At 34.6% G+C, this 7,990-nt stretch overlaps 1 pseudogene; it reads left to right on the forward strand.

The window, feature by feature from the left end:
* The first annotated feature begins 4,084 nt into the window (after positions 1 to 4,084).
* LOC107794799 (F-box protein CPR1-like) lies at positions 4,085 to 5,598 on the forward strand (annotated as a pseudogene).
* The last annotated feature ends 2,392 nt before the right edge of the window (positions 5,599 to 7,990 follow it).

A 7,990-nucleotide genomic window follows, 5' to 3' on the forward strand; every position in this document is an offset into this window, starting at 1 on the left:
CATAGGAAATACACGGATAAAACAAGACTAGATAACTACACAACACCACAAAATCAACCAAGTGATAATTAACACGTTGCATGCCCACACGCCTATAACCTAGCATCTGTGTCACCCCCGCACCAATCACATAACACGTATTCCATAGATTCATATCCTCGGTACAAAGTTTAGAAGTGTTACTTACCTCAAAGTGCTCAACTCAATTCTCCAACAAACCCTTACCTCACGAATCGGCCTCCGAACGACCCGAATCTAGTCACAAACAACTTAAAATAATCAATACAAACTAAAGGAATCGATCCCATATGATAAAGCTAAATTCATTAACTAAATTCAAAATGTCAATCCTGGGCCCACTCCTCGAAACCCGAAAAAATTCACATAATCCGAATACCCATTCAATAACGAGTCCAACCATATAAAAATCATCCAATTCCGACCACAAATCAAACCTCAAATCCCCAATTCTTACTCGCCAATACATAGACCACAAATCTCCCATATTACACCCCAAAAACACATAATCTAGGTGTACAAATCAATGGGTATTCAATATTAATGGACAAAAGTGATCAAAAGTTGCTTACCTCATGAAATATAGTGAATTTCCTCTCAAACATTGCCACAACCCAAGCTTCCAAAGTCCAAAAAAGAGAGAAAACTCCAAACCACCGATTATATTATTCTACCCATTATTCTCGCTTCTGCGGGCTCACCAGTCGCACATGCAGCTATGCTTATAGGGAAGAAAGCACGCTTCTGCGAAATTTCATTAAACTTCCTGACCAGCCTCTTCTGCGGCCAAATCCCGCTTTTGTGGGTTTGCTTTTGCTGTCCAAGACGCGCACCTGTGGAAGCCTTCTGCTTCTGCAATTCCTTTGCTCCTGACCAAAATCCGCATCTGCGGCAGCTTCAACGCATCTGCGGGCTCGCAGATGTGGAGAAACCCTCGCACATGTGACCACTACTAACTCTACTCAGAACTGTATCTACGATCCTATAGCCGCTTCTGTAGCTCCGCACCTGTGGCCAAAACCTCATAGGTGCGGTTGCACCAGAACTGAACATAGCAGATTTTCCATAAGTCCACAACTCAATCTGAATCTCATCCGAAGCCTCTGGGACCCCATCCAAATATACCAACACATCCTAAAATATCATACGAACTTAGTCAAAGCTACAAATCACATCAAAACAACATAAAATCATGAATCGCACCCCAATTTAAGCCTATTGAAACTAATGGATTTCCAACTTCTAAAATCGATGCCGAATCTATCAAACCAACTCCGATAGACCTCAAATTTTGAATACAAGTCATAAAGGACACAATTGACCTATTCCAACTTCCGGAACCAAAATTCGAGCCCGGACCAAGAATGTCAACTCGGTCAAACTTCTCAACTTTTCAAACCTTCAACTTTCCAACTTTCGCCAATTCAAACCAAAGCGACCTCAGACCTCCAAATCAATATCCAGACATACTCATATGTCCAAAATCACCATACGAATCTATCAGAACTATCAAAATTTCATTTCGGAGTCGTTTACAGATAAGTCAGCATCTGGTCAACTCTTTCAACTTAAGTTTCTCACATTAGGATTAAGTGTCCCTATTCATTCCTAAACATCCTCGGAACCAAACCAACTACTCCAGCAAGTTACACAACCATAAATGAACATAGAATTAGCAATAAATGGTGGAACAGGACTACAATACATAAAATAACCGGTCGGGTCGTTACACCTACCTCTTGCATTCATGTAGTGTATCCAGCCCCAACCCTATTTCTTCTTTGTGATCACGATAGTGGCTTCGTGATCGCGAAGCAGTGATACATCAGAAGAAAAACAAGCAATTCAATAACTCCAAAATTGATCCAAAACCAATTCGAAACTCACCCGCGCCCCCTCGGGCTCCATTCTAAACATGCAAACAAGTGTAATAACATCATATAAACTCGCCCGCTACCTTAAATAATCAAAATAATATCAAATAACAAAAATCTCAAGATTTCACATAATGCGCTGAAACACGCTCGGGTCACCCAGGACCCCAACCAAACGTGTGTACATGTTCAAAAATATTATACGAAACTTCCGAAATCATCAAACTCTGATCCGAGGTCGTTTACCACAAACGTTGACCATTGTCAACTCTATCCCCATTTTAAGTTTAAAATCACATTTCCTTTTAAATTTAAAATAAAAACTTTCCGAAAAATGATACATACTATGCACGCAAATCAATAAATATCAAATGAAGCTATGAGAGGTCTCGAAACATGGAAATCAAAGCTAATACTTAAAATGACCTATCGGGTGGTCACACATAGTCCCACTCATCTTCTTGTAAGTTGCAAATCAATTCTTGTATAGACACATGTGAAAAGTAGCACCAGAAGTAAGAACCCAAGAATTTTGCCCAAGACTAGAACTCACTGCACAAACTTGCCCTACATATTCACAATAATTAGGGTTGTTGCCACTGTCAACAATATTTGTAGAATTATTTACTTTCTGCTTCCTTCTTTTATTTTTTAGTTTAGGACAATCTCTCTTTTAGTGACCTTGCTCTCTGTACTAATAACAGTTCTTCTTTCTTTATCTAGACCTTGATCTGGTGGTTGACGTTTTCTACTAAAGTCTTTCTGTTTGTGTTCTTCCTTTACTCACATGACCTTCAGCTTCAGTTCTACTTTCTGAAAAGCTCTTTTTCGACTCTTTTGATTTGGTGCATAACTAACATCTTCTAGTAAAATACTGTCTTTCTCATATAGCAATGTATCAGTAAAAGTATCATAAGACAGTGGTAAAAACACAACACAATCAAGGCTTGATCCTCAATCTCATTTTGATATCTAGTTTCTGCATGTCTATTATAATTGAATTAAACTCATCAAGATGTGTTTTAATAGGTACACAATCATTCGGACTGAAATTGTACAACCTTATTTTTAGGTAGAGGCGGTTTGTCATCGATTTCTTATAATACAAATGTTCTACCTTCTTCCATACCGTTGATGCATAAGTTTCTTCAGCAATTTCCCAAAGAATGCTACTATAATATTCATGAAGATCGTACTCAAAGTCCTCTCCTTCAGGTCCTATATGATTCTTTTATCTCTTTAGGAAAATCCTTATCAATTACCTTTTATAACCCTTATAACACTAGGGGCCATTTTATATTAATCTTTCATGGACAAAAACTTAATCCCCTATCAAATTTCTCTACCTCGTACTTTGTTGAAGATGATGAAGACATCTTAATGCTAGATTACGTGTAGAAACCCGAGCCTTGCTCTGATACCAATTATCGAAGAAGATGGTGGATTAATTAGACCCACAATCACATATAAAGCAAATAGAAGAATAAAATAACACAAGGATTTATCGAGGTTCGACTAAGCCTAATTTTCGGTGAAGAAGAAGATAGTTTTTAACTATGAATGAGAAAAAAATGCACAGTTCAATCTATAGAATCCCCAACTTCAATCCCTATATATAGATCCCAAATAGTCCCAAACCTATAAGAGAAATATCTTTCAAATCCGACAAGGACAATAAGTGTATTTTTTCCAAATCTATAGAACAATGGGTTTCCCAAACCTATAGGAATTATGAGTTTCCTAAAATACAAGAAAATAATTCTAGACATAAATAACAACTTCATCAGTATTTATGAACATCAAGAAAATTGAGGATTAATGTTGAGATAGATTACTGTATTTAGTTATCAAGGATGCAATTCAATGTATTTATATTCAGTTTGTCTTAGTAATGTATATAAAGGATAAAACATTTTCTACTCTCAAATTGGACAATATTGGATACAAATTAAAATGTCTAAAAATAGCTTCTTTAAATAAATTTAAGTATTCACTAAAAAAAGGAAATATCAGTACAAATGTACCCATATCTCTTTTTGTGGAATGGCTCTAGAATGAACCAATAGGCCCGTGCTACCTTTTAGGAAAACTCAAAATCAAGATGCAAGTTTGGCGGATAATTCGTTAGGCAGCTGAATATGCAAGGAATAAGCTTTTGTGCTAATCCAAAGGAGATATTATTGAGGGTTAGGATTTAGAACGCTTGGAAACACCATTCGCCATTTCATCGTTGAGAACGAACGATGTTCGATGGAATTATGAAAAAATTACCTGAAGATGTTGTAATTTACATACTTTCGATGTTTTCAGTGAAATCTCTTTTACGGTTTAAACTCAACGCCAAGTTTTGGTACACTCTCATACAATCATCAACATTTATGAATGTTCATCTCAACCGCAGTATCATAACCAAAAATGAATTCATTCTTTTCAGCCGCTCCTTCAGAATAGAGACCGAAGGATTTAAAAATCCCTTGTCTATTATTTCTAGTGAAGACTACGATGATCTTAATCTGGTTTTGCAAGATCTAGATCTGCCATATCTAACCTTCACTCCTAACTATCATTTCAATGAACTCGTCGGACCTTGTGATGGTTTGATTGTTTTGACGGATGATGAGGTTATCGTCTTATTTAATCCAGCTACTAAAAATTACATGCTTCTCCCACCTAGCCCTTTTGTTTGTTCAAAGGGTTATCATCGCTCATTTATAGGTGGCGTTGGGTTTGGTTTTGATTCGATTGGGAAAGACTACAAGTTTGTTAGGATGTCAGAAGTTTTTCTCGATACTTACTGGGGTCCCGAGGGGAGGGAGCAAAAAGTAGAGGTTTATGATTTGCACAAGAATTATTGGAGAGATTTGAATCATGTGGATCAACAATTGCCTACTGTATTTTGGAATCCATGTTTTGAGATGCTTCATGATGGAGCCTTTCATTGGTATGCAGTTGGAGACTTAACGTACGAAATTCTTTGCTTTGACATTAGCACTGAGATTTTTCACAACATGAAGATGCCTGATAGTTGTAACGCTTATGATGGGAAGCGTTATAGCCTTGCAGTCTTGAACGAGTCTCTAACATTAATTTGTTATCCCAGTCCAGATACTGAGATTGATCCGACTCAAAATAGCATGGACATCTGGATAATGATGGAGTATGGAGTAAACGAGTCTTGGACTAAGAAATACATAATTAGACCTCTTCCTATTGAATCCCCATTAACAATTTGGAGGGATCATTTATTGCTTCTTCAAAGCAAAAGTGGCCACCTGATTTCCTACAATCTTAGTTCCAATGAAGTCAAGGAATTCGACTTATATAGCTATCCTGAAAGTTTGAGAGCTATAGTTTACAAGGAAAGTTTGATTTCAGTTCCAAAACGAGGACGCGAGCATGGTAGAAAAACTAATTTTTTTAATAAGGTATAACTATTTAACATTAAATTAATTAAAGAGCACCAGTTTTCAACACACACACACACACACATATATATAATTTTAGTTATGAAAAAATTTTGTTGGGTTTGTGGGTCGGATTTAGCTCCGATTAGCTTTTGTTGGTCGGATTTAGCTCCGATTAGCTTTTGTTCATAAATCTTCATAAGTCTGAATATTCTTCTACCAAATCGTATGTATTTTGTGGGTCTTGTGGGTCTTCTACTTCTTTTTCGTATTTAAGTATTTTTTCCCAAATATCTATTTTTATGTCAGTAGGTTTTAATTCTTTGATAAAATATAGGACTAGTATTTTATATTTTTCTAGCATTCTTTTTGTCATGTAAGTAGTTATTCTGTATTTTTCTATCATTCTTTAAAAGTGGTTCAGATTATATTTTTGTTTAGTCTTTAGTGGATTTGTTGTATTTATAACTATTTTTATATTGTAAATATTTTATTGTAATATTCTGTTTGTAACGGTTTTATTTTTAATATTTCCGTTATGTCTTGTTGTATATTTATCAGAAGGTCTATATCCTTTGTTATTAAGTAAGTATTGATTGTTAATTTTAATTGTTGTTCTAAAGCTTCTATTTTTTCCGTAATTTCTATCCAGTATGGTAAATATTCTTGATTTATCATGCTTAATCATAATATTCTCTTATTATAGATTCTAATTTTGATATTTCTATTTTACAATTTGTTATATATTCTACATATTCTATTTCTCCTGTTTCTATATATTCGTTTATATTAATTTTTTGGAGTTGGAAGAATGTTATTAATTTGTTTATATTTAGTTTTTCTAGTTTATCCTTATTATGTAGTTCTTTTAATTGTTTTATATTATCTCTTATATGTTCTAAAAAGATTAGATCTTTAGATTCTTGATATAATTGCATATTTTGATGTAATCTATGTTCTTGTAATTCTATTATTTTTCGGGTTTCTGGTAGGTTCATCTAGTCTGAATATATATCCTCTGTAAGTATATCAAATTCAGATAGGCTTATTGTATTCTCTTCTTCTAAGTCAGATAATTCTGCTAAATCATACCATTGTTGGGTCATTAGTTCTAGTATTTCGTTCATAAGTAATTTGTCAAATATTATATTTTTGATATCATTATTTAGTGATCTAAGTATGTGTAAAATGGTTATTTTATATTCATCAGTGTTATCTAAGATGTAAGGATGATCCATTTTTGTTTGATGTTTTGGCTAAAAATATTCCTTTAATCTCTTCGTTTATCATGTTTATCGTCATCCTATAACAAGTTATTAAGAACAATTCTTTTAGTCACTACCATGATTTTTTGCTTCAATCGTTTTACCCTAACAGCGCCTCAACTTTGGTTACTTCCCTACCACGGCCTTCTGCCTTACTGGTTTCACCCTTAGGATGGCATAGTCTGGGCTTAAACTACTCTCAGCATAATTATTCATGGCAAACTTACTAAAATTATTCTAAATAACAGTTATAACATGATAACAATTATGATAATCTAGAGATTTCAGGAATATATGTATTTAGCTATACATATTTAAAAAAAACTTACTTGATACTGTATATCGGGGATTTCTTCTTTCATAGGTTTGGATTGCTCCATAGATTAAAGATGTTAATTTATTTCACTGAATAGATTTTTACAAGAGAGGTTACAAGAGAGTTTTTTCAGAAGGATGTGAAAGGGGTAAGGTAAGGTGTGTCCCTCTAAGCCTTAAGGGCTGTCTATTTATAACGGAAACTAATCCAAACATCGTCCTCCTAACTTTACACTTGGACGGTCTAAAATTAAAGTAAAAGACGCGTTCCCAACAGTTTTTCCACTGACAGTGGTAGTGATAAAGTGGGACTCACAACAACAACTTAAAAACTAAAAGACGGAAAATAATTTACATAAAGTCAAAAGTTGCTTTAATAATTACATAGCTTTTTTCTTTATGTCATTTTCTGCTTCTTCTTGAGTCCTGCCGATCCTGCTAGCTGTCCCTTTTTTTTTTTTTTTGTCTTGTAGCTTTTGTTGTTAGATTCCTTTGTCTCTTTCTTGATATTTTGTTGCGTATCTTTTTAGTTTTCTTCTTCTTCAAATTTGATTTCTGGAACTATGTTTTTCTCTCCTTGACATTTCGAACATATGTGCTCTGAGTAGATTGGACTAATTTGTTTGCAGTATCTTGTCATTAAGTTTTGAGAAATAAATTCTCCTCTAATAGCTCTTGTAATGGGTGCTTCTTCTGGTTGGATTAATGTTTTAATCCATCTCCGTATCTCTTCCATGTCGTTTTCCCTTAGGTTTTTTGAATGGGTGTAGATCATCGTGTGTTCTCGGGATTGGTATCCCCAAATAGGTTTTTCTTCTACATAATTGTTGACTAGTTCACTTAGAATGGTTGATAGTCCTATAATTCTTTTGTTTGAGTAGAATGCTGGTATATCAGGTTTGGGTATTTCTGGTTGTATTTGTACATTTTCTGGGATAATCATTTCTCTAGTTAGTCCTAATTTAATAACTTGGATTATTGGTTTTATCTCGTTATAGAGTATCTCTGCTGGTGCTACATAAAATTTTATATAAAATAGGTCTCCTTTGGTGATTCTCTTGTAGGTAGTAAAGGCACTATATAGCTCTGGTATTGTAGCTATTTCTTGTCCGGT

Source organism: Nicotiana tabacum, chromosome 19 (assembly GCF_000715075.1).
Source record: "Nicotiana tabacum cultivar K326 chromosome 19, ASM71507v2, whole genome shotgun sequence".
Classification (NCBI taxonomy): domain Eukaryota; kingdom Viridiplantae; phylum Streptophyta; class Magnoliopsida; order Solanales; family Solanaceae; genus Nicotiana; species Nicotiana tabacum.